The sequence below is a fragment of the Mirounga leonina genome, unplaced genomic scaffold, assembly GCF_011800145.1.
Source record: "Mirounga leonina isolate KUSES-001 unplaced genomic scaffold, KU_Mleo_1.0 Mir_200, whole genome shotgun sequence".
Taxonomy (NCBI): Eukaryota; Metazoa; Chordata; class Mammalia; order Carnivora; family Phocidae; genus Mirounga; species Mirounga leonina.
In genome coordinates, this window is record NW_023270503.1 from 18,026,744 (window position 1) to 18,054,154 (window position 27,411).

Here is a 27,411-nt window from a genome sequence, read left to right on the forward strand (position 1 = left end):
TGACAGTTTGAGCCTGAAAAACCCCAAAATATTCACTGTATGGTCCTGTACATAAGTAGTTTGCTGATGCCTGGTCTAGCCCATTCAGGCTAGTGTTTTAGAGCTGCAGAAGAGAGATTTTTTTCCCCCTCTCTTGATTATTTCATTTATAGAAAACTTTTTTTCTTTTTTCAATTAAATACCTATTTGAAAGTTCATCAGATTTGGTGATAGCCCAGATTCCATTCTTTATACTTAAAAGGCCAGACATTTCTCAGTCTATGGTTTCTTTATCATTTTAAAATACTTTAAATAGAGGGCGCCTGGGTGGCTCAGTTGGTTAAGCGACTGCCTTCGGCTCAGGTCATGATCCTGGAGTCCCTGGATCGAGTCCTGCATTGGGCTCCCTGCTCGGCAGGGAGTCTGCTTCTCCCTCTGACCTTCCCCCCTCTCATGTGCTCTCTCATTCTCTCTCTCAAAATAAATAAATAAAATCGTAAAATACTTTAAATAGAAAGGTAAAAAAAAGCCATTTCTTGGCTACTTGTCTAGCTTTATGAGTCTTCCCACTACCTGCCAACACCACAGAAATCTAAGTGATTTTTTTTTTCAGTGACTTTAACCTCTGAGCTTCTGCTGCTCACCTCCCTTTCCCCTACCTCCACTCTAAACCACATTTCTTTTTTTTTTTTTTTTAAGATTTTATTTATTTATTTGACAGAGAGAGAGATAGCGAGAGCAGGAACACAAGCAGGGGGAGTGGGAGAGGGAGAAGCAGGCTTCCCGCGGAGCAGGGAGCCCCACGCGGGGCTCGATCCCAGGACCCTGGGATCATGACCTGAGCTGAAGGCAGACGCTTAATGACTGAGCCACCCAGGCGCCCCTAAACCACATTTCTAGTGGTCATGATATGTGGTCCTGACAGAAATATGTAGAAGACACAAAAGGCCCTTTAGGTTAAGTAGTTGTGATTTCCACAGGAATTTTCCTTGTTGCAGGAAATAACACTCTTTTTAGTGGGTTTGAGTTGAAATTCTGAAACTGTAATATTTCTTTCAAATAGCCTGCTCATAAATCCTTTTAAGCATGCAGCCCTTAGCACAAGTCCCTACTAAATTAAATAACAAGCAGAGCTAGGAAAGGACTGATTGGTACATTTGATTATTTTATAAGGTTGGGGAGAGAGCGGCACAGGAGTTTGAAACTATAATTGCTGCTTCTCCCTTGTTGCTCTTCTTAGGCTCCTGAAGAGTTGCAAAAGTTCCACAAGCTTGTGCTCTCTTGGTTATGCATGTTTAGTCTTGTCCTCTGTTCTGATACCAAGTGCCAGCTGTACTTACCCAGAAATCATGGAGGAATTCAGTGTCGTTTTCCTTTGTGTTACTGAGTTTCTTTTTTTGAAACAAGAAATGTCCGTCTTTGGGGCATTTGGCCATATCATCTAAGGCAGTAAAACAATTCAGCAGTCACTCAGCAACTTGTAAACATCTGTTCCATTTACCTCAAGTCCCAATAATCCTGCAAACTGGAGTTTAAATTCTCCAAATTTCCCCTCCCCCCTAATACAGAAGGGGAAAATAAAAATCACCAAAAGAGAACTAGAAGCAGAAGTATATTCCACTACACAAGCCATGTAGGTTATTTGGACAATGTGCAATAATTGAGTTCTAATCCTTGGTCTGCCTTTATCCAGTTATATGACCTAAGGGAATAATTTAATATCACTGGGTTTGTTAATTGTAAAAAAGAAAGATTAGACTTTTTTTTTTTTTTAATCCTTTTGTCCTACACATTCAGATTGCACTCAGACTGGAGATCTGTCAGTCTCTGGAACAGGCTTTTAGAGAAAGGCAGTCTTGGAGAATTTACTGTCCTATGTCATCCTCCCAATGGCCCTAAATAAACTTCTTTAGAACTTGGAGCAAGAAAGTACAAATCCCTGAATTCCCTTGATAAGATAAATGGTCCTTCTGTTTGGAAGATTGTGCTTCTTGACCAAATGTGCATCTTCGGCAGGTGCCCAAACATGGAATGTTTCAGGTGGAATGGTGAGAAAAAGAGGGGGCAGCTGCTGCTCCCACCAGTACGGCTGAAACAACCCTGACCCCCAGAGGAGATGTGTTACAAACAGATGGCCTTCACATACCAAAGGGAACTGTACCATTTTATATATTATCTGATCTAGAGCCAAGGGAATAGAGAATAAGCTATGCAACTTCCTTTTTAGACTTTTAATTTTATGATTTTATAAGTGATGAGGCTCTGATTTTATTAAGACTACAATTGGAACTTTGATAAGCACACATTTTTATTGAGATGAATCTTTCTTTAACAGCTGCAGGTGGGACATAGTTCATTAGGGACCTCTATATTAAGAGACATGTAATCCTCCCTTAGTTTTTATAGGAAAAAAAATCTCGACAGTGACACCATAATATTTGACCTTAATAACTGCACCTGGAGTCATTCACCAAGAATACCAAAGGAATTTTGCCAACAAATTTAGCTCTGCACATTAATAATAAATGATTCTGAAATCACATTCATCTGTACTTTTTAGGAGGTTCTAAAACAGCTCAGTTAGTCTTGATGAATTAGTTCTTTCTCTGAAACATAACTCATTATTAGCACATTTTATGGAAATAGCACTAGTCCAAATTGTTAGTAATTTAAGATGCATATTTCAAAAGTGCATGATTTAATTCAGTGGAGTAGATGAGATTAAGAGTAAGTTTGCTCCCACCTCTTGTCATGAAATACAGTACATGGAGATATTATAACACATGGGAGGTAGACTTAGTAATATAGCGTGCTTGGGGATATAAATCAATGCATGTCTTTTTACCCTGGCATTCCTCAGGGGTGCTATGTAGAAGTACTCTGTCCTGCCCATGGATACCAGTGATTCTGCATTTTTTCTAAGTCTACAATCATTTAGAATGCATCATTCTTTGGACTATTCAGAAAAGAAATGTCTATTGAGGAACAGGAAGAAAAAGAACAGCCACATTACCCAAGCCCTAGAAACACACACACACACACACACCCCTTTCTTCTTACACCTTGAACCCCCATATATGAGTAAGGGATTTATGCTCACTCATATAGGAGATCAAAACAAAACCTTTAACCCAACTGTCTTACCTACAAGAAAGTCATCTACCCTCACTGTACTGCCATAGGTCAAGACCCTTAACTTTTCACCTGAGAAACTAATTGCAGTAGCACTGTAATTGATTTCTTGCAGCCAGTTTTGCCTCTAGCCTGCCTGCTTTCCACATTCTTACTGAAACAGAAATTAGATCCAGTCACTCCATGCTTAAAAAATCCTTCTGTGTCTCCCACAACCCATAACCATCATGATAAAATCCAGATTAGTCAGAGTAGTACTCAGGCCTCTCTCTCAGGATATGGGCTCTATCTGCACCCCTAGAGGAATGCTCTGCTCTGCTCTGGTCAGATCCATCTATGTGCAGTTTTCCAAAAATCATTCCATAGTCTCATCTCTGATACTTTGTACACGCCGTTCACTTCTCATTTGAGCTGAAACTGAAAGATTAAAAATGATAGCTAAAATTTGTTGGACACTTAATTATGAGTCAGATATAATTCTGAGGGTTTTACATTTATTGAGGCATTCAGTACTTTGCAAAAGCATGAAGTAGGTGCTCTTATTCTCACTTTGTAAAGGAGGGACCTGAAGCGTGAGTAGTTAAGAAACTTGCCTGAGTTTACACAAAGGATTAGAAGTCGTATCTGGGATTCCAAGCCTCGTGCTCATCACTACAGTACTGTATTGTCTCTAGGATTCAGGAAGCATTTACTCATCCTTCAACATTCGATTTAGAGAGCATTTCACTGAGAAACTCCTGTGATACCCCAGATCTGAGGAAGGTGCTCTTTGCATCCTGCCCCTGTTATATCACACAGCATTGCTCATGCTAAGTTCCACAAGAGGCCAGGATCTTGGTGTTCTCTCCTGCCTTTTTACTCCTAGGACTTTGAAAATATTTGTGGAATGGAGAAAAACTCATTGTCTCCTACTGTAAATGATTTCCTTTTGTCTTAAAAATTCCAGGTGAGTATCTTAGCCCCAGTAGACAGTAGGCATTCAATAAATGTTGGGTGATGAAAGAGCAGATGAGTTTATGGGCTCTTTCTTGGTATACCCATAGGAAATAGTCGATTAGCTTCCTTAAAAATGGCCATTCTCATATTTCTTTATCCTTTTTTTGCCACTCCCTTAATTACAAATTCCATACCCCATACAATTATGAAGTATAAAGAAAACTTAACTTACACAGAAACAAGTTAATTCTCTTATGTAGCTTTTGACTCACAGGGTATAGCACACTTCTTCATTTTAGCACAATAATGGAAAAAACACAACAAAATTTTACCAGATTGAATATTTGCTATAGCAGTAAAAGTAAATGGACCATCTACTATATGCCAGGTTCTTGTGTAAACATTTTATATGATTTTATTTAATCATAATCTTTTGGATAAGCATTATTATCCCCATTTTACAGATGAAAAAACAGGTGTGATTCAGTATCTTAACCAAAATTCACACAAAGAGTAATCTGCAGAGTGGAAACCCAAACCCGGAACTGCCTGATTGCAAAGTCTGTATATTTGATTTAAAGCCTATCTGGGGTTCCTGGGTGGCTCAGTTGGTTAAGCGTCTGACTATTGATTTCGGCTCAGGTCATGCACTCAGGATTGTGAGGTCGAGCCCCATGCTGGGCTCTGTGCCTAGCTCAGAGTCTCCTTGAGATTCTCCCTCTCCCTGTCTCCCTCCCCCCCCCCACTTGTGCATGCTCGTACTCGATAGATAGATAGATAGATAGATAGATAGATAGATAGATAGATAGAAATCTTAAAAAATAAAGCCTGCCCAATGGCATGGTGTCTTGAGGCCAGGGAGCATGCCTATGAAATTGACCATTCTTTGGATTACAGATTTGAGTAAATTCAACAATGAAACCTATCCACTTCATTATGCAATGGCAGGTTTTATATATTGGGTTTTCAGTGTAGTAGGAAGAAGGCATCATTTACTAATGATAAAGAGAACAACTGTGGTGCTAGATGGCTAGTTTGAATCTCTGTTTGCTTGTTATGTATTCTTTGGCAAGTAGCTGAACCCCTCCATACCCAGTTTCTACACCTGAAAAACAGGCAGTAATAATAAATAATTTATAATAATAAAACCTACCTTCTGGAATGGTTAGACTCTGACTCTTAATCTCTGATTTAAGTTAGAGCTTCCCTATTAGTGTTCCAGTACTGGATAAGCCAGAATCTCTATGCTTACTTAGTTTAGTGCTTCCACTGTCTGCTTTTTTTCTGACTCCAATATACCAGTCCTAATTCCATGCTCTGCCGCAGGATGGAGGCATGTGGTCATGAATCCAAAAATTCCTTTTGCTAATGTACTTCTTTCCCCCAAAAGTGATGAAAGTTTCTTGCTTCAGCTTTAACAGTCATGCAGTTTATGTATACACCCTGCTATGTAAATTGCAGTCAATTACTTAGGGTTAGCAGTTGAAATTCCCAGTAGTAGTGAAGAAGCTAGCTATTTGTAAGTCATTTGTAGTAATCTTTAGTAATCGATAATTAGACACTAATTAGCTCATTTGCTTAGTGTTGTTTTTACTTAGTAAGACATTTAATGAGTTAATTACAAGAAAAAGAATTGAATGGTAATTAAATGCCAATTAAAGGATTTTATATGTAAGCAAAGTACATTGGTTAAATAATAACATTTAAAATGATAACAGTGAACTAAATGATTTAAGGTAATGTGGTAAGAATAGTTCTGTCCTTTGTACTGATTTCCATGGTGCCTTAGTCTTACTTGGGTGTACACAAGTCTCGGTTGTCAGAGCTTCTCGATCTCAGCTCTCTTGACACCAGGAGCCGGATAATTCGATGTTGTGGGGGCTGTACTATGCATTGTAAGATGTATAGCAGTATCCTTGTCCTCTACCGGCCAGAAGCCAGTGGTACTCTCCCATTTGTGATAACAAAAATGTTTCATTGACAGATGTCCCCAACCACTGGGTTCCGTTAAATACCTCTTTTACGTTTTTTTCCTTCTCCTAATAGTTACTGTATTTTCACTATTTACCTGCAGTTGAGATTTTAAAGCTCCACTGTAACATCTGTGGACTCCAGTGACTAGATTGCTAAGAATGAACTGTTAATGTGGCAAGAGCACTGAATTTGGTACCTGAAGACAGCCTCATAGTAGGTGTCCCAGTTACACAGTGTATGATCTTGAGTGGTAATGTAATGTCTTTGAATATCCTCTCGTATATAACAAGCATAAGAAAGTTTGTTTCTAGTTTTGGTATAGGGTTGTAGGACTTGGAAGGCAAAAATTGCTTTGCCATGTGACTTTTAACCTTTGATCACAAGAACCTTTCCTGACCCACTGGCTTTTTTTTCTTTCATATATATTTATTGAATGCTTTCTGTGTGCCAGGTGCTTTTCTAGGCAGTGGGGATACAGTAGTGAACAAAGCAAATGTATGTTATATTAGACTGAGAGGTAGCATGGAAGCAAATAAGCAGAGAGCAGGGATAGAGAATTCATTTTTAAGTGAGGTGCTGCTGGATGTTCCCACTTAGAAGAAGCCAACTTGGGGGCGCCTGGGTGGCTCAGTCGTTAAGCGTCTGCCTTCGGCTCAGGTCATGGTCCCAGGGTCCTGGGATCAAGCCCCGCATTGGGCTCCCTGCTCTGCGGGAACCTGCTTCTCTCTCTCCCACTCCCCCTGCTTGTGTTCCCTCATTCGCTGTGTCTCTCTCTGTCAAATAAATAAATAAAATCTTTAAAAAAAAAAAAGAAGAAGCCAACTTGAAGGGGGAAGGTAAGTGAGCCAGGTTGGATATCTGAGGGAAGAGTGTCCAGGACAGATGGAACAGCCAGTGTAAACCTGTTCCCTTTTTCTTATTCAAAATTTGAAGAGTTTATTAATTTAAATGGGCATTGTTATTGATCTTGTTGCTTATAAAATTGGATGTTTTGTTATATCTCACAGTTTTTCCTTTTAAAAGATCTTCATATATGTTTCCAGGATATTTAAAAAATAGGCACAATTATACATTTAAAGTACAGTATTGGGATAATTTGAAGAAATGGGGAATATTTTTGTACATTCCAACTAAGGATAGTGAGAGAAAACTTCTACTGAGTCAATTAAACAAGTCAAACATGGCTCTATTACTGTCTCCTAGTAACATTAATTAGTTGCTCTTGTCAATTTGAGTCCATTGACAAGACCTCAGTACCACATTGAGTAGTCACATTATGACCTATGCAATTTGAAATCCTCAGGATACCTATGAAAACACCATTCATCTTAATTAGAAAGCCTAATAAATTAGATAAATATTGGCTTTAGAATATTAATCACACAACACAAATCAGTCATAATTATAATGAAGAACCTGTGCTTTCATGGCAGGGTTTTCATATTCTTTTCAGGCCACAAAGTTCAAGGGCATATCATCATTCTTCATTTCATATTTGGAAGTATGGAAGCTGATATTTTTAAAGTTATGTTTATGCCAATTAACACTACAGTTAATTCTGTGATAGACTGACAAAGTCACAGCCATTATCTGTGTTTTATAGAATGTATCTTCCACCAGTCTTTATGTCAATGTCTCTTGGTTCATTTAGAATGTCTTATTCTTTAGTAATTCCTCTGGAAAGGCACAAAGGAACTATTTTCTCCAAATCCTTGCATGCTCATAATAGTTTATCTGTGAGCTTTATAACTAAAAGTCCATTTGTGTGTGAAATTCTTGTCTCAGATTTTCTTTGGTAACTTAGCATATGATTCCATTGTTATCTGGGATAATGCACTGGTGTAAAAATATGACACTTTAATTTTATTTCCCTTATAAGTGAATTGGTTGGTTTGCCTGAATTGTCCAAAGGATTTTTTTCTTTATAGTTCAGTAACTTTACTAGAATTTCTCATTTTGGGTTCTTCTGGGTTGATTTTTCCCAGCTAGTTGTGTACCCTTACAGAATATAATGTCAACACTTTTTTTTTTCCTTTTAGGTAAAACTTTTAGGAAAGTTTTCTTCAATTAAAGTTTGTAATATTTGTTTTGTTACATCTTGTTGGTCTACTTCAGAAACTTTTTTTTTTTTTAAGATTTTATTTATTTATTTGAGAGAGAGAATGAGATAGAGAGCATGAGAGGGGGGAGGGTCAGAGAGAGAGGCAGACTCCCTGCTGAGCAGGGAGCCCGATGCGGGACTCGATCCCGGGACTCCAGGATCATGACCTGAGCCGAAGGCAGCCGCTTAACCAACTGAGCCACCCAGGCGCCCACTTTTTTTTTTTTTTTTAAGATTTATTTATCAGAGAGAGTGCATGCGTGTGGTCATACAAGCACATGTGTCGGCTGGGGGAGAGGGGAGAGGGAGAGAATCCTCAAGCAGACTCCCCGCTGAGTGCAGAGCCTGACTCAGGGCTTGATCCCAGGACCCTGAGATCATGACCTGGGCAGAAATCAAGTGTTCGAAGCTTAACTGCCTGAGCCACCCAGGTGCCTACTTCAGAAATTCTATTAGAGGTTTTGTGTCAAGATGTATTTTTCCAAAGATGGTCATGCCTGCATATTTATTCCATCCCACACGTTCTCCTCACAGTGTGACTGACACCCTTTTCCTCTGGAAGCAGAGTTGCTGTTTCTTCTCCTTGAATCAAGGTCATGCCTTGGGACTACACTGGCCAGTGGATGACAAAATAAGGGATCCTCTATGACTTCTGAGCCTGGGCCATAGGAATAATGCAGCTTCCTCCTGGCCTTCTCTTGGGATGCTTATCCTTGAAATCCTGCCTTTGACTTTCAAGGAGGCCCAGGCCACCTGGAAAGGCTGTATGCAGGTGTTCCAGCCAATAGACCCAGCCAGGCACTCAGAAAATAACCAGCATTGGCTGCCAGGCATATGAGAGAATAGTGTTTAGATGATTCCAGCCTCCAGCCTCAAGTCCCAGCTGAGGCTGTAGACATCACACAGCAGAAATTATCCCATTTATGTGCTATCTGATACTCAGAAACCATGAGAGATAATACATCATTATTGTTTAAAGCCCTACGTTTGGGGAATATTTGATACGTAACAATGGAAAGCTAATACTGGTGTATTGATTCTTTAAAAATTTTTTTTTCTATACCTGTTACTTTTTCTTTCTTTTTAACTTTGATGTTTTATTTGCTCTTGTGTTTTTTTCTAATTTAGTTTTCATTTCTGCAATGATTTTTGGCAATTTAAGTTGTTGAGTTAATCTTATTTCACCTATTTTTATGTTGTACTTCTCTATATCTATATGCCTTTTGGCTTATGTGAGAGAGTAGGCCACAGTTTGATTTGTGTTCCAGACTTGTTCTGGTGTATTTTTATTACTTGTAGGGTGTTAATTTGTCCATCTTCTCTATAGTTGCTTATGAGAACTTCATACTGTGCTTTATCTCCATTCTTTTTGATTGCTCACTTTTATGTGAAACTGGTTTTCCTGTCCATTCAGGTGGAAGGGTTGGGTTGAAATAGCTATTCCAATTTCATGTCTCTAGAGCTGCTTCTTTGGTTCTCTGTTCTCGAAGTATGTTGTCCATTCTGAGAGCTGCCTCCCCTGGTGCTCCCCCACCTTTATCAGGGTCTGATATTTCCTGTACACATGTCATCTCTCCCCTGTTCAATTGGGAATCTCCTTCTGGCAGTTTCTCCTCAGTGTTGGACTTTGTCCTGGAAAAGGGGGTTGATTAGTTTTGAGAGTTGATAGGGTCATGTTTTCTTTCAGTACTTTCAGACTTCTCCACAGATACCTTGTTACCCAGATGACTGCAGGAAGTATGCCAACTCCTCTCAAGGTTTGCTGCTGTCCTCAACTAGGCTATGGTGTGTGTTCTCCAGAGACTCCCTGTTGACAATCTTGGGGTTCTGTTCTCAGGTGGATATGATGCCTGGTACTTTCTTCTTCTTTATCTCATATAGATGTTCATATCACAAGGCCTTTGGGCTCTACATGACCATTCCCCACCTCTTTATATTTTGGGGTTCATAGGAATAACCCTTTGTTACATAGTTTTGTTGTGGATATCTGCGGATTTTTTTTGCTTTTTTTTTTTGTTTTTTCCCGCTATTTTAGTTGCTTTCTTTCAATGGGGCATGGAGAATCACACTGGTGATGGTTACCACCATCGCTGTCATTCCAGAATTCCATCTATGCATTTTAATCTCTCTTGTTATGTGTTTCTGAGCCACCTCAGAGCCTTTTGTCTATAGAGAGAGGATATAAATAAATTCAGGGAGAAGACTTGTGATGTGCCATCTCTGCCCTCTTAACAGCCAACCTCTAGGAAGATGGTGATCAGTGGAGCCATACTCTTTCCAGATGGTACCCATTATAGTGTCCTATACATAACAGTTCTTATTTTGGAAATCTATAAAAGGACATTTTAGGCTTTATAATGTGAAGAAATATGGGGTTTGTTCCCTTGGCATAATTTCTTCCAACCATAGAACACTGTCAACAGTTCCCCTCAGGCCTTTAGAAGCTTGAGAACCATTTGAAATGTGGAGGGAGATGGGGTAGAAGGCAAAGTGAAGCAAAGGAAAATGGTGAGGATTGTGCCGTCATTGGGTTGTTGAGTCACGTGACCTTTTTTTTTTTTAAACACGAGAACATACTGAAAAGTTTCTTTTCCATGTTGATTTCTGCCCAACACTTGGCCCATAACAGCTGGAAAAATCAGATGAAATGGAATAACTCCCACCAAGAACTGGGAGGGAGAAAAACACTGGCGAGAAATGAGTAGTAAATGTAATGTCATCAATCCTTCCCTTAAGCTCTTATCCTATAGATTGCATTTCCTCAACTCGGAAACCTGATCTTCCCAAGTGTGTGTTGAGCACAGTCAGCTGAAATTCAGCTGTTTCCGACTTCACCCTACTTTGAAGGTGTTAAGGGAGATTAGACTTGAATTATATTTGGGAAAATAATCTCTACTATTATGAAGCAAATCTTTAATGGTATTAAAAAGGCACTTCAAGGTTTTTTTTCTTTTTTTTTCCCCCCACCGAATCTTACTTTCTAAACAACATATTGCTGAGTTAAGTGTAAATGAATCAGTAGCATATGGCTTAATCTTCTCTCAGATCCCCTTTGGGCTTAAGGAATTAATTGATAAACTTAGTGGCAAAGCTTCCTTGTAGTATTTGGAATCCCAAACTTAGGCAGCACGACTGGAACCATTTACAGGCTTCAATTTGAGTTAATGCCTTTCTTTCTATTAAAGCCTTAAAGGGCTAATGGAATACAGCCTTCATAGCTGACTACCTCAGGCTCCCGTGTCACAATTTCCCCATGTCTTTATTTCTCAAAGAATTTATTAGGAAATGAGCATCCGTTCAGCTGCCTCCTGTGAAGTGAGACAGTCATGCATGGGCAAATGCAGAGACTGAGAAAACCGAAGTGGGCTGTTTCTTTCCTATCAGATGTTTCAGAAGTCCCATGGATTCTAAGTATCCCATAGAGAACTCTCAACGAGATAAAAGGGAGTAGGTTTATGATTAATGCCAGAAGATTATTTCTTAAAGTTTCTCACTACAGGCAAGTGTTAATTAAGATTCTCTTCTGTTTGCTGCTGTTTAAACAGGCAAGTCAGTTGGTATGCAGAAAAGACTATGGGCTTTGGAATGTTGAGAGATGGGAGTGCACATCACCTCTCTGTCTCTCACTGGTTACATGGCTGGTTACCAAAGCTGAGCTGAAATGGCAGGTGCATGGCAGGGGATGTTAGTGAGCTTTTGCCTGGGGCCTGGCTGGAGGTGAGCGCTCCGGCAGGGGGCTTCAAGACAAGAAGGCAAAATGAATCAAGGCAGAATCCTCTGCTTGGCTTCCAGTCAATGTTACCATTGCTGCAGACATTTTGAATGTAATTGAATAGTAATTAAGAACGATAGAAAATCTGCCATTAGCTATCCAGAGGCAGTCTGCTTTCTACTTTTTGGTAACCACACTCCCACCTCTTAAGACACAAATAATTGCCCTTCTGCCTCCAACATAATTTATTTTGCTTTTGCATAAGTCCATACACTTTCCTTAGCAGGAGAAAAGAGAGATGTTTTCTATGGGAACTCAGACACATGACACTTTGCAGCCAACCCCTTTTGGCTGTGGGTCTTCCTCTCATAAGTATCCATTTCTTCACCTGTAACATGGGTATGGTACCTCATGAGAACTAAAATAATGTATGTAATATGCTCAGTGCAGTAGTAAATGGCATATCATAGGGGCTCATAGTTAGATCTCTTACAATATACTATCTCCTGGTTTATGAAGTACTAGACATCAATGAGGATTATTCTGTCCAGAAGGTGATAGGACAGGGTAATTGTAATGTTCAGATGGCTCTGCTTGTGTGTAATTTGATTGAAAGTTTTAGGAGCTGGGATGAGTCTTGGAAAGGTTATTCCCCAAAGCCCTTTAAAAGACATGCCTATCAAAAGCAAGGTGCCCCTGAAACCTCAAGCTGCTGTTTTGCAACATTGTTACATATGGGAATGGAACCTCCTTTCCCCAAATAACCACAAAATTCAATCAGTGTAATTACAGAAATCACAGCTGACTCATATTTTTTCTTCTGCTATTTTATGTTGTTGTATTATCTCTGTCACTCGTTGCTTTATAGCTGTTTTATTTCCCTCATACTGTTTTGAGACATTAAACTTAAAGTAACTTTTTTTTCTAACTTGGAAAAGAAAACCTAAATAGAAAAAAAAAGGAAAATATTACTAACACCCATATAGTCATGATAGAAAATTAATAAATGTGAAATCGACAAAATTTTTTACTTTATAGCTTTTTACTTCTGATCTTTCTCTTAAATGGACGTCAATCTCATGAATACCATTCTTCTCCTTACATAGAGTCAATCCTTACTGTAAATTTTGCATGAATCCTTCTAGTCCATGTGTTTTTATTCAGTATATACAAAAACTTAAAACCAATATGTAATACTCTTGTATTTTGCAAGATTTATGTGAATGTTCAGAAACTTGTTTCATTTAACAATATTTTAGATAGTAATCCATTTTTTTTAAATGTTACTTCAACTTTTTTTTTTTTTTTTAAGATTTTATTTATTTGACAGAGACACAGTAAGAGGGGGAACATAAGCAGGGGGAATGGGAGAAGGAGAAGCAGGCTTCCCGCGGAGCAGGGAGCCCGATCCCAGGAGCCTGGGATCATGACCTGAGCCGAAGGCAGACGCTTAACGACTGAGCCACCCAGGCGCCCGAGAGTAATCCATGTTGATAGATGCATATAGATTTAGTGAATTCACACTATTGAATTGAATTTCATCATGTGACTACCAAGAAACTGTCCCTTATTGACACACATTCAGAGTATTTCTAACTTTTTGCTATTTCCTCAAATGCTTTAATAGTTTGGTAATACATACATTTATGCAAGATAAATCATGTTTTTGTATATGTTGCATAACCAGGAAGAAATAATCAGTTTCAAGACAGAATCCTCTAAGAAGAGTTTTTGTCTAGCTGATGCATCAGAATCTTGACTATAATGAAATTGGTTCAATATAAGTTTATTTTATATCCAAGGTTCTCAAATTTTAGTTTATCACAATCACCTGATTCATGTATTTAAACAAACCCTCTGGTTTTTCATTGGTTTATATTTTAAGAAGCTTGATTGTAATATCGGGGACTGAAATTAAGAGCTTTTATTTTGCATACAGTGATTTCTTGAGGTTGTTGCTCTGTAGAAACCTGTGGTGTTGAGAGTTTGTCAAGAAATCTTTCCCCTTGGGATGCCTGGGTGGCTCAGTCGGTTAAGCGTCTGCCTTCAGCTCAGGTCATGATCCCAGGGTCCTGGGATCGAGTCCCACATCGGGCTCCCTGCTCCGTGGGGAGCCTGTTTCTCCCTCTGCCTCTGCCTCTCTCTCTCTCTCTATCTCTCATGAATAAATAAATAAAATCTTTAAAAAAAAAAAAAAAGAAATCTTTCTCCTTGGAGATAAAAGAAACACTAACACATTTAGAGTCTGTACTATGTCCCAGCCCAATGCTAGCAACTTTCACACACATAATTTTATTTAATCCTCAGAGATCCTTGGAAGTTTATTTTGTAGTTGAAGACATAATAGTCCAAGATCACATAACTACTCAGCAGTATACTAAGTCAAGTCTGAGACTTGACCCTACCTCTTTTTGATTTGAAAATCCTATTTTCTGTCTTCTACATGTTCACATATCTTGGGGAGGTAATCAGTATTAACAGCTGTAGTTTATACACAGGACATAGAGTCACTTAATCAGCATAAATTTTGTTTGAGCCTCCACTGTGCTGTCCTTTTTGTGCAATTACCATAAGGGCTTACAAAGAAATAATTCACTGCCCATGGGGAGCTCATAATCTTTTGGGGAAGAAAAGATAAAGATAGGAATAGTGGACAATATTTTGAACTGAATTTGTGCAGCTTTGGGACGAAACAGTGTGGATTAGAGAAGGAAAGCTAAGTTGGAGGTGGATATTGGGTCACGCTGAGAAAGTGGGTGGTATTTACCCAGGTAGGTAGGAAGCAGCAAAGAATTCTGGATGGGTAGAATTGCATGAACAAAAGCTTGGGGCTTGGGACTACCAATGGCTCCTATCACCTGTTGGAAAGGATGACTGTTAGGGACGCATCCAGATGTCACTGTCAGCAGAGTTAATAGAGAACCTAGAACATGTGACTCCAGTATCTGAGCTCCTTTCACTTTCCACACCTCTTGTCTGATCTCTTCTCAAATTACAGTGTAGTCAGTGGAATTCATCAGGACACACAAGAGGCATGTAATAGAATGCCAGTGTTTTGGGAAGACCAGGGGAGGTGTCTAAGCAAAGCAAGCTAAAAGTTCCTGGTGACCAAAGAAAGGAAAAATCAGACAATGTGAAAGAAAGGTAGTGCTTGAAGGCTGTATAATTACCAAAAAGGCTTATGGAATTCCCCTGCCCTGAGGGCTCATTTGGAAGCTGAGCTGTGTGTTCTTTTTTTTTTTTTTTTACTACTATGTTAACCACTATACATTACATCATTAGTTTTTGATGTAGTGTTCCATGATTCATTGTTTGGGTATAACACCCAGTGCTCCATGCAGAACGTGCCCTCTTTAATACCCATCACCAGGCTAACCCATCCCCCCATCCCCTCCCCTCTAGAACCCTCATTTTGTTTTTCAGAGTCCGTCATCTCTCATGGTTCGTCTCCCCCTCCGATTTCCCCCGCTTCATTCTTCCCTTCCTGCTATCTTCTTCTTTTTTTTCTTAACGTATATTGCATTATTTGTTTCAGAGGTACAGGTCTGTGATTCAACAGTCTTGCACAATTCACAGTGCTCACCATAGCACATACCCTCCCCAGTGTCTATCACCCAGTCAGCCCATCCCTCCCACCGCCCCCACTCTAGCAACCCTCAGTTTGTTTCCTGCGATTAAGAATTCCTCGTATCAGTGAGGTCATATGATACATGTCTTTTCTGTGATTGACTTATTTCGCTCAGCATAATACCTTCCCGTTCCATCCACATTGTTGCAAATGGCAAGATCTCATTCCTTTTGATGGCTGCATAATATTCCATTGTATATATATACCACATCTTCTTTACCCATTCATCTGTCGATGGGCATCTTGGCTCCTTCCACAGTTTGGCTACTGTGGACATTGCTTAGAGCTGTGTGTTCTAATGGGAGGTTTGTAGAATAGCCTGAGAGCCAGCCTACTCTGAGAAAGTATAAGTTTAAAATGACTAGCCTTCCAGTTTCTTTTTCTTTTTTCTCAAAAAAACCCAAATAAAACAAAGCAAAACTTAAACTGAGGCATAGGAAATGTGCTAATTATCCTCCAGGGGCTATAGCTGCTGTTCAGTGCACTCATTCCTGGAGCGTCACTACTACTTGACTCCTGCACCCATCCCTCTCATCCCTACCCATCCCTACCCCAACTTTGACTCCCTTCCTAGTGCATTGGGAAATTAGGGTTTTGAGCTTTGGATTCAAGTTGCTGTGTAGAGTCTTGCTTTCATCAGTTACTCACTGGTGAAGTAAGCTAACCATCTGAGTGATATGTCCTCATCTGTAACCTAAAGATAATATCTACTTGTAGAGTTACTGTGAGAATGTGTTATGAAGCATCATATACCTATGATGGAAGTATTATTAGTATCCTCAGAAAAGCAAAGCTAATGGATTTTACCTATCATCCTACTAAAAAACTTCTACAAGATGTACTTTAGGCAAAAGAAAATTGAACCCACAAACTGAGTTTTGAGGATAAATACTGATCACAGAAATCTGTAAAGATAAAGATGTATCTAAATAATCTCTAAAGGGGGAGGAGTTGATTAAACAAAGTGGAACTAAAATACTGGATAAAAGTAACGTTTAAGTTGGGAGTTATGATTAAAGTTCAATTGTTTCACAGTTCTTGTTCAGAAAATATATAGAAATGTTGATTAACTTTTGACTTTAAGGATAAAATTTTAAGGATAACCTCTACATAAATAGGTTATTCAAGTTTTCAGCCAGTAGTAGGGATAAAAGAATAAAGGAAACCTGATCAGTAAAATATAAGTTAGAAAAGGAAAGGAAATAAAAAGAATAAGAAAAGAACAGAAAAATCAGAGTAACTAGAAAATACAAAATAAAGTGGTAGAACTAAATCAAAATGTGCAAATAATCACCATAAATGTATATGGACTGAGTTTAATAGCACAGACATTGTCAGATTGAAATAAAAGAGAATCTAGGGGCACCTGGTGGCACAGTCGGTTAAGCATCTGACTCTTGGTTTCGTCTCAGGTCATGATCTTGGGGTACTAGGATCGAGCCTTGTGTCAGGCTCTGTGCTCAATGCAGAGATTGCTTAAAAGACTCTCTCTCGAGGGGCAGAAGGTATAATGGAGCAAATTATAGCAGAGAACTTCCCTAATTTGGGGAAGGAAACAGGCATCAAAATCCAGGAAGCACAGAGAACCCCTCTAAAAATCAATAAAAATAGGTCAACACCCCGACATCTAATAGTAAAACTTACGAGTCTCAGAGACAAAGAGAAAATCCTGAAAGCAGCTTGGGAGAAGAGATATGTAACCTACAAGGGTAGAAACATTAGATTGGCAACAGACCTATCCACAGAGACCTGGCAGGCCAGAAAGGACTGGCAGGATATATTCAGAGCACTAAATGAGAAAAATATGCAGCCAAGAATACTATATCCAGCTAGGCTGTCATTGAAAATTGAAGGAGAGATAAAAAGCTTCCAGGACAAACAAAAACTAAAGGAATTTGCAAACACAAAACCAGCCCTACAGGAAATCTTGAAAGGGGTCCTCTAAGCAAAGAGAGAGCCTAAAAGCAACATAGACCAGAAAGGAACACAGACAATATACAGTAACAGTCACCTTACAGGCAATACAATGGCACTAAATTCCTATCTTTCAATAGTTACCCTGAATGTAAATGGGCTAAATGCCCCAATCAAAAGACACAGGCTATCAGACTGGATTAAAAAACAAGACCCATCGATATGCTGTCTGCAAGAGACTCATTTTAGAACCAGACACCCCCAGATTGAAAGTGAGGGGGTGGAAAACCATTTACTATGCTAATGGACACCAAAAGAAAGCTGGGGTGGCAATCCTTATATCAGACAAATTAGATTTTAAACCAAAGACTGTAATAAGAGATGAGGAAGGACATTATATCCTACTTAAAGGATCTATCCAACAAGAAGATCTAACAATTGTAAATATCTATGCCCCTAACATGGGAGCCGCCAATTATATAAGGCAATTAACAACAAAAGCAAAGAAACACATCGACAACAATACAATAATAGTGGGGGACTTTAACACCCCCCTCACTGAAATGGACAGATCATCTAAGCAAAAGATCAACAAGGAAATAAAGACTTTAAATGACACACTGGACCAAATGGACTTCACAGACATATTCAGAACATTCCACCCCAAAGCAACGGAATACACATTCTTCTCTAGTGCCCATGGAACATTCTCCAGAATAGATCACATCCTAGGTCATAAATCAGGTCTCAACTGGGACCAAAAGATTGGGATCATTCCCAATCTTTATGTGGAAAACCCAAAAGACTCCACCCCAAAACTGCTAGAACTCATACAGGAATTCAGTAAAGTGGCAGGATATAAAATCAATGCACAGAAATCAGTGACATTCCTATACACCAACAACAAGACAGAAGAAAGAGAAATTAAGGAGTCGATCCCGTTTACAATTGCACCCAAAACCATAAGATACCTAGGAATAAATCTAACCAAAGAGACAAAGGATCTATACTCAGAAAACTATAAAATACTCATGAAAGAAATTGAGGAAGACACAAAGAAATGGAAAAACATTCCATGCTCATGGATTGGAAGAACAAATATTGTGAAGATGTCAATGCTACCTAGAGCAATCTACACATTCAATGCAATCCCCATCAAAATACCATCCACTTTTTTCAAAGAAATGGAACAAATCATCCAAAAATTTTTATGGAACCAGAAAAAACCCCGCATAGCCAGAGGAATGTTGAAAAAGAAAAGCAAAGCCGGCGGCATCACAATTCCGGACTTCCAGCTCTGTTACAAAGCTGTCATCATCAAGACAGCATGGTACTGGCACAAAAACAGACACATAGATCAATGGAACAGAACAGAGAGCCCAGAAATGGACCCTCACCTCTATGGTCAACTCATCTTTGACAAAGCAGGAAAGAATGTCCAATGGAACAAAGACAGTCTCTTCAACAAATGGTGTTGGGAAAATTGGACAGCCACATGCAGAAGAATGAAACTGGACCATTTCCTTACACCATACACAAAAATAGACTCCAAATGGTTGAAAGACCTCAATGTGAGACAGGAGTCCATCCAAATCGTAAAGGAGAACACAGGCAGCAACCTCTTCGACCTCAGCCGCAGCAACTTCTTCCTAGAAACATCGCCAAAGGCAAGGGAAGCAAGGGCAAAAATGAACTATTGGGACTTCATCAAGATCAAAAGCTTTTGCACAGCAAAAGAAACAGTCAACAAAACCAAAAGACAACCGACAGAATGGGAGAAGATACTTGCAAATGACAAATCAGATAAAGGGCTAGTATCCAAAATCTATAAAGAACTTATTAAAGTCAACATCCAAAGAAGAAATGATCCAATCAAGAAATGGGCAGAAGACATGAACAGACATTTTTCCAAAGAAGACATCCAAATGGCCAACAGACACATGAAAAAGTGCTCAATATCGCTCGGCATCAGGGAAATCCAAATCAAAACCTCAATGAGATACCACCTCACACCAGTCAGAATGGCTACAATAACAAGTCAGGAAAGGACAGATGTTGGCGGGGATGCGGAGAAAGGGGAACCCTCCTACACTGTTGGTGGGAATGCAAGCTGGTGCATCCACTCTGGAAAACTGTATGGAGGTTCCTCAAAAAGTTGAAAATAGAGCTACCATACGATCCAGCAATTGCACTACTGGGTATTTACCCCAAAGATACAAAAGTAGGAATCCGAAGGGGTATGTGCACCCCGATGTTTATAGCAGCAATGTCCACAATAGCCAAACTGTGGAAAGAGCCAAGATGTCCATCGACAGATGAATGGATAAAGAAGAGGTGGTATATATATACAATGGAATATTATGCAGCCATCAAAAGGAATGAGATCTTGCCATTTGCAACGACGTGGATGGAACTGGAGGGTATTATGTTGAGTGAAATAAGTCAAACAGAGAAAGACATGTATCATATGATCTCACTGATATGAGGAATTCTTAATTGTAGGAAACAAACTGAGGGTTGCTGGAGTGGGGGGTGAGGTGGGAGGGATGGGCTGACTGGGTGATAGACACTGGGGAGGGTATGTGCTCTGGTAAGCGCTGTGAATTGTGCAAGACTGTTGAATCTCAGATCTGTATCTCTGAAACAAATAACGCAATATATGTTAAGAAAAAAAACGAAGAAGGTAGCGGGAGGGGAAGAATGAAGCGGGGGAAATCAGAGGGGTAGCTGAACCATGAGAGACGATGGACTCTGAAAAACAAACAGGGTTCTAGAGGGAGGAGGGTGGGAGGATGGGTTAGCCTGGTGGTGGGTATTGAGGAGGGCACATTCTGCATGGAGCACTGGGTGTTATGCACAAACAATGAATCATGGAACAGTACATCTAAAACTAATGATGTAATGTATGGGGATTAACATAAGAATAAAAAAAAAAAGACTCTCTCTCTCTCACCCCTCTGCCCCTCCCTACCACGTTCTTTCTCTCTCTCTCTCTCCAATGAATAAATCTTAAAAAAAAAAAAAAAGAATCTAGATATATGTTTACAAGGGACCCACTTAAACTTAAGGATATAAAGAATTGGAAGTAAAAGAAAGGGAAAAGATATAGAAATTAACAGAAAGAAAGCTTGTGTAGCTATACTAATAGTAAAATAGACTTTACTTTTTAAAAATATTTATTTATTTGACAGAGAGATACACAATGAGAGAGGGAACACAAGCAGGGGGAGTGGGAGAGGGAGAAGCGAGCTTCCCGCTGAGCAGGGAGCCCAATGTGGGGCTCTATCCCAGGACCCTGGGATCATGACCTGAGCCGAAGGCAGATGCTTAACGACTGAGCCACCCAGGCACCCCTTAAAATAGATTTTATGATCCCTAATGTTTTCTGATATAATGAAAAGAGGAAAAATTCACTAGGAAGATGGAGCAGTTATAAACTTGTTTGCAATTAATATATAGCATCTTAATATATAAATCAAAAATCAACGGAATTACAGGGAAAAGTTAACAAATTGACTAATGTAGGACGGGAATTTTAACAAATGTCTCTCTGATTGGTAGGTTAGAAGAACAAAAAATTTAAGAGGATATAGAATAACAAAATTAACAAACTTAATTTAGTGGAAATAAATGAATTATCTATCTGACAATTAAAGAGTATATATTAATGCACTCATGGCACATTTACAAAAATGTACTAGGCCACAAAGCAATAACTGACCTGCTTTTAGTCTCTAGCAATGAGTTAGTTTGCATTTCCTAGAATTTTATGTGAATGGAATTACAGAGTACACACTTTTTCTTTTTCTTTCTCTTTTTTTTTCCTGGCTTTCCTTTCTTAGTATAATTATTTTGAGATTCATCCATATTGATGCATGTATCAGTAGTTCATTCTTTTATTGCCCTTTAGTATGGTATAATTTGTTTATTCATTCAACAGTTAATGGACATTGGATTTCTTCAGTTTTTGCTTTTTATAAGTGAAGCTGCTGTGAGGTTTTATGTACAAAATTTTATGTGAACATATGCTCTCATTTCTATTGGATAGGAGTGGAATGCCTGAGCTGTATGGTAGAGGTATAAAGTGATTGTATCATTTTACTTACCCATGAGCAGTGTAGTCACTTTGTGGAGCTCTGCATCCTCACTGAATATTGTTATGTTCAGTCATTTTAATTTTAGCCATTCTAGCAGTGGTATCTCATTGTGGTTTGAATTTGCATTTCCCTGGTGACTAATGATATGCATCTTATGTGCTTATTTCTAGATAATTTTTGGTGAAGCATCTATTTAAATCTTTGCCCATTTTTCACTAGGTTGTTTATTATTGAGTGATAGGACCTCATTATATGGTCTAAATACAAGTCATTGTTGGGCAAATTTCTTACAAAGGTTTTTTTATTTTTTTTCTCAGTCTGTGGCTTCCTTTTTCATTTTTATGGCAAAGTCTTTTGATGATCAGAACTTTGAATTTTTTTTTTTAAGATTTTATTCATTAGAGAGAGAGAGAGTGCAAGCAGGGGGGAGAGGCAGAGGGAGAGGGGGGAGGGAGAAGCAGACTCCCCGCCCAGCAGGGAGCCCCACGTGGGGCTCAATCCAGAATCCCGGGATCATGACCTGAGCTGAAGGCAGATGCTTAACCATCTGAGCCACCCAGGCACCCCTAGAACTTTTGAATTCTAATGAAATCCAGTTTATTAATTTTTTCTCTTAAAGTTTATGTGTTTGTGCCCTTTAAGATATCTTTTCCATACCCAAGGTGTGAAGATTTTCTCCCAAGTCTTTCTGTAGAACTTTTATAGTTTTAGCTTTCAAATTTAGTTCTGGGATTAATTTCTAGTTAAAGTTTATATTTTATGGGAGGTCAAGGTAAAGGCTTATTTTTTGCTATGGCTGTTCAGTTGTTACAGTACCATTTATTGTAAAAACTATTCCCTCTCTATTGAATTGCTTTTGTACTTTGGTCAAAATTCCATTGACTACACACACCCACACATGCAAAATGTTGATTGCTATACTTCAGAATAAGATTTGAAATCATGTAGTGCACACCCTTCAGCCTTGTCTCTCTTTTTTTCCCCCAAAGCTTTGGCTGTCCTTTTCATTTCCATATAAATTTTAGTATGATTCTGTCAATTTCAACCACAAAGCCTGCTGGGATTTTGATTGGTGTTGAATTGATAGATCAGTTGATCAATTTGGGGGAATGGACATCTTAGTAATACTGAATCATCCACTCTGTGAACACAGACAAACATCCATCTCTCTAGGTCTTTTTATTTATTTTTAATTTTTAAAAATTTTTTAAAGATTTTATTTTTTTGACAGAGACACAGTGAGAGAGGGAACACAAGCAGGGGGAGTGAGAGAGGGAGAAGCAGGCTCCCCGCTGAGCAGGGAGCCTGATGTGGGGCTCGATCCTAGGACCCTGGGATCATGACCTGAGCCGAAGGCAGATGTTTAACAACTGAGCCACCCAGGAGCCCCTCTCTAGGTCTCTTTAATCGTTCTCAGTAATGTTTTCTAGTTTTCAGGTCTTACACATATTTTGTATTAACTATTTCATATTTTATGCTATTTTAAATGATGTTTTTCACTTTCAATCTGGTTGTTTGTTGTTAGCATATAGAAATACAACTGAGTTATTACAAAGCTGTCATCATCAAGACAGCATGGTACTGGCACAAAAACAGACACATAGATCAATGGAACAGAACAGAGAGCCCAGAAATGGACCCTCACCTCTATGGTCAACTCATCTTTGACAAAGCAGGAAAGAATGTCCAATGGAACAAAGACAGTCTCTTCAACAAATGGTGTTGGGAAAATTGGACAGCCACATGCAGAAGAATGAAACTGGACCATTTCCTTACACCATACACAAAAATAGACTCCAAATGGTTGAAAGACCTCAATGTGAGACAGGAGTCCATCCAAATCGTAAAGGAGAACACAGGCAGCAACCTCTTCGACCTCAGCCGCAGCAACTTCTTCCTAGAAACATCGCCAAAGGCAAGGGAAGCAAGGGCAAAAATGAACTATTGGGACTTCATCAAGATCAAAAGCTTTTGCACAGCAAAAGAAACAGTCAACAAAACCAAAAGACAACCGACAGAATGGGAGAAAATATTTGCAAATGACATATCAGATAAAGGGCTAGTATCCAAAATCTATAAAGAACTTATTAAAGTCAACACCCAAAGAAGAAATGATCCAATCAAGAAATGGGCAGAAGACATGAACAGACATTTTTCCAAAGAAGACATCCAAATGGCCAGCAGACACACGAAAAAGTGCTCAATATCGCTCGGCATCAGGGAAATCCAAATCAAAACCTCAATGAGATACCACCTCACACCAGTCAGAATGGCTACAATTAACAAGTCAGGAAAGGACAGATGTTGGTGGGGATGCGGAGAAAGGGGAACCCTCCTACACTGTTGATGGGAATGCAAGCTGGTGCATCCACTCTGGAAAACTGTATGGAGGTTCCTCAAAAAGTTGAAAATAGAGCTACCCTATGATCCAGCAATTGCACTACTGGGTATTTACCCCAAAGATACAAAAGTAGGAATCCGAAGGGGTATGTGCACCCCTATGTTGATAGCAGCAATCTCCACAGTAGCCAAACTGTGGAAAGAGCCAAGATATCCATCGACAGATGAATGGATAAAGAAGAGGTGGTATATATATACAATGGAATATTATGCAGCCATCAAAAGGAATGAGAGCTTGCCATTTGCAACGATGTGGATGGAACTGGAGGGTATTATGTTGAGCAAAATAATCGGAGAAAGACATGTATCATATGACCTCATTGACATGAGGAATTCTTAATCACAGGAAACAAACTGAGGGTTGCTGGAATGGGGGGTGAGGTGGGAGGGATGGGGTGACTGGGTAATAGACACTGGGGAGGGTATGTGCTCTGGTAAGCACTGCGAATTGTGCAAGACTGTTGAATCTCAGATCTGTACCTCTGAAACAAATAATGCAATATATGTCAAGAAAAAAAAAAGATAGCAGGAGGGGAAGAATGAAGGGGGGGAAATCGGAGGGGGAGATGAACCATGAGAGACGATGGACTCCGAAAAACAAACTGAGGGTTCTAGAGGGGAGCGGGGTGGGAGGATGGGTTAGCCTGGTGATGGTATTAAAGAGGGCATGTTCTGCATAGAGCACTGGGTGTTATGCACAATGAGTCATGGAACACTACATCTGAAACTAATGATGTAATTTATCGTGATTAATGTAATAAAAAAGTTTAAAAATAGAAAATTACCGTAAAAAAAAAAGAAATACAACTGAGTTATTTTTATTTTGCTTTTATCCTGAAATTTTGCTGTCCTCATTAATTCTGATAGTTTGTGTGGATTCTGTATGATTTTCAACCTAGGTAAGCATGGCATATGCAAATAATGACTGTTCTTCCATTCCAGTCTAGATGCCCTTTATTCCTTTTCTTGACTTAGTGTACCAAACTAGAACTTTCATTAAAATGTAAAAGGATAAAACAATAAAAGGGCTGAGTATCGATAACCATTTGCCCTGTTCCTGATCTTATGGGGAAAGCATTCTACATTCAACAGTAAGTATGGTAATAGCTGTAGGATTTTTATAGATGCCTTTTATCAGGTTGAGGAAATACCATTTGTTTCTCATTTACTGAGAGTTTTTAATAGGAATGGATATTGGATCTTGTCAGATGCTTTTTCTGCATTTATTCAGATGATCATGGTCTTTTTTTTAACCTGTTAATATGGTTAATTACATTAACTAATTTTAAAATATTAAAACAATCTTAAATCTTGGAGATAAACCTCCTTCTCATTATACATTTTTCTTTTTAAATGTTATTAGATTTGATTTGTTAACACTTTAAGATTTTTTGCATATTTCATGAAGGCTATTTGCAGCTTTCTTTTAGTGTCTTTGATTTTGGTATAAAGATAATTCTGGCCTTAGGTGATGGGAATTAAGGAGCGCACTTGTGATGAGCACTGGGTGATATATACAAGTGTTGAACCACTATTTTGTCTACCTGAAACTAATATTACACTGTATGTTAGCTGGAATTTAAATAAAAACTTAAAAAAGATAATTCTGGTCTTATTAAAATAAGTTATAAAGTATTTCCCTGTATTCAGTTTTCTGGAAGAGTTTAGAATTATTTTCTTTTTAAAAAATTTTTAAACGTTTATTTGAGAGAATGAGAGAGAGAGAGAGAGCGTGCACAAGCACACAAGAGGGAGAGGGAGAAGCAGACTCCCTGTGGAGCGAGAGCCTGATGTGGGGCTGGATCCCAGGACCCTGGGATCATGATGAGCCGAAGGCAGATGCTTAACTGACTGAGCCACCCCAGCACCCCTCTTTTTAAATGTTTTGTAGTATTCACTAGTGAAACTGTCGGATCCTTGAATTCCTTTTGTGGAAATGTTTTAAATTACAAGTTCAATGTCTTTAGTGTAGGTATAGGGCTGTACAGATTCTCTGCTGTTCATGATACTCTTAACTAAGAAGGACATAACATCAACACTAGCAAAAATGAATGTAAAGAAAAAGAAAACGTTTTATCGTCTGGCTTCAGCCTGCAATATCATGCATGTGTTCCCCACTGCCTGCTGCCTCTGGTGTTTTTGCTTGTGGGAATGTAATGTAAATCACAAGGCCACTGCCTTTCAACTTTCAAATTCTTGTTCTCCTCCCTTCTCCATTTCCACCAAAGGATATCCACCTCAGTTTGTGTATGAAAAGATGTCTTCTTCAAATATCAGTACCTGACCAGGAGAAGGAGTGAAGTAGGTGTAGGCAACATGAAAACATATTTAGAGCTTCTTCATTTTAGTGTGAACACTTAGATGTCTTAGTGTGAGCCTAGTTCTCAGAGCCTAGTTCTGCAGCTTTTCCATTGATTATGCTAGCCAAGATCTTTCCAATAATCATGTTCTCTTTAAGTTTGCTAGAATTTATTTCTGTTGCTTATAATCAAGTCTATTTTGCAGTCTGTTTTTGAATATGTATCTTTGGATGCTGAAGGCATTTTCTTAACTCTGACACAGAAATGAGTGTAACAGGGAAATAGTTATTGTGAAATAGCAAGGAATTTCTTGATATGGTAGTTGATAGACCCTTAAGTGCTGCTTTGACCTTTCCCTAAATTCATGACTCCTGGTCCTTCAACCTTTATGTGTTCCTAGATCAGAAAACTTTTGGGTCTAACCTGAGGAAAAAGAAAGCATTCTTTGCATTTAATGAGGAAAAAGAAAGCATTCTTTGCATTTAATTTTTTCCACTTCCTTGCATTTTAATTTCATGTATCCTTTTATACCAGTTGTTGATTTGGTAGCAAACTGGTTGTAGCAACCTTGAAACAAATCCGAGTTCTTGTTTTTTACAGTCTTGGAAATTGAACTAGCTCTTTGTCATATGAACTGATTCAGCATGTTTTCTCTTTGACAGTCAGCTTGTCTTAAGTTATAATCTTGAGAATAATGGAGCTTCCTTATTAAGAATGCAATTTATGCTATTTCTTTTTGAGCAAGAACATAGGGCACGTGAATCTTACCTTGAATTCCAGAAACCTTATAGACTTTGAACAATACTTCCTTTATAGGAGTCATATTAGGGACATCCAAATTTCCAGCACACCAGAAGAAATCTACAAGTTTAATATTTTGGGTTTATTCTCAACAAATCTGGTCTGTGTCTGTCCCATTCTTTATAACAATTGAACACAAAAAGCTAGATCTTGTAGTATTTTATGTGCTCAAATCTGGGATACCTATTGCTAGAAACAAGACTTATATTTCAAAGTAAAATGACCCTAGAGGGAAATGGAATCTAAGAAAGGCAAGTCAGAAACAAAGGAACATGATTATTCTAATTCTGTAAGTCTTTGGTATAGAGTGTGTGGTCTAGACACAAGAATTTGGTAAGTTGTTCATCCCACTCTTACCAGGCAAGGATAGAGGCTGAGAAATGGACTTGGATATGAAGACTGGATCTGGGAGGGAAATGGGGAGGTTCTTTGATAGT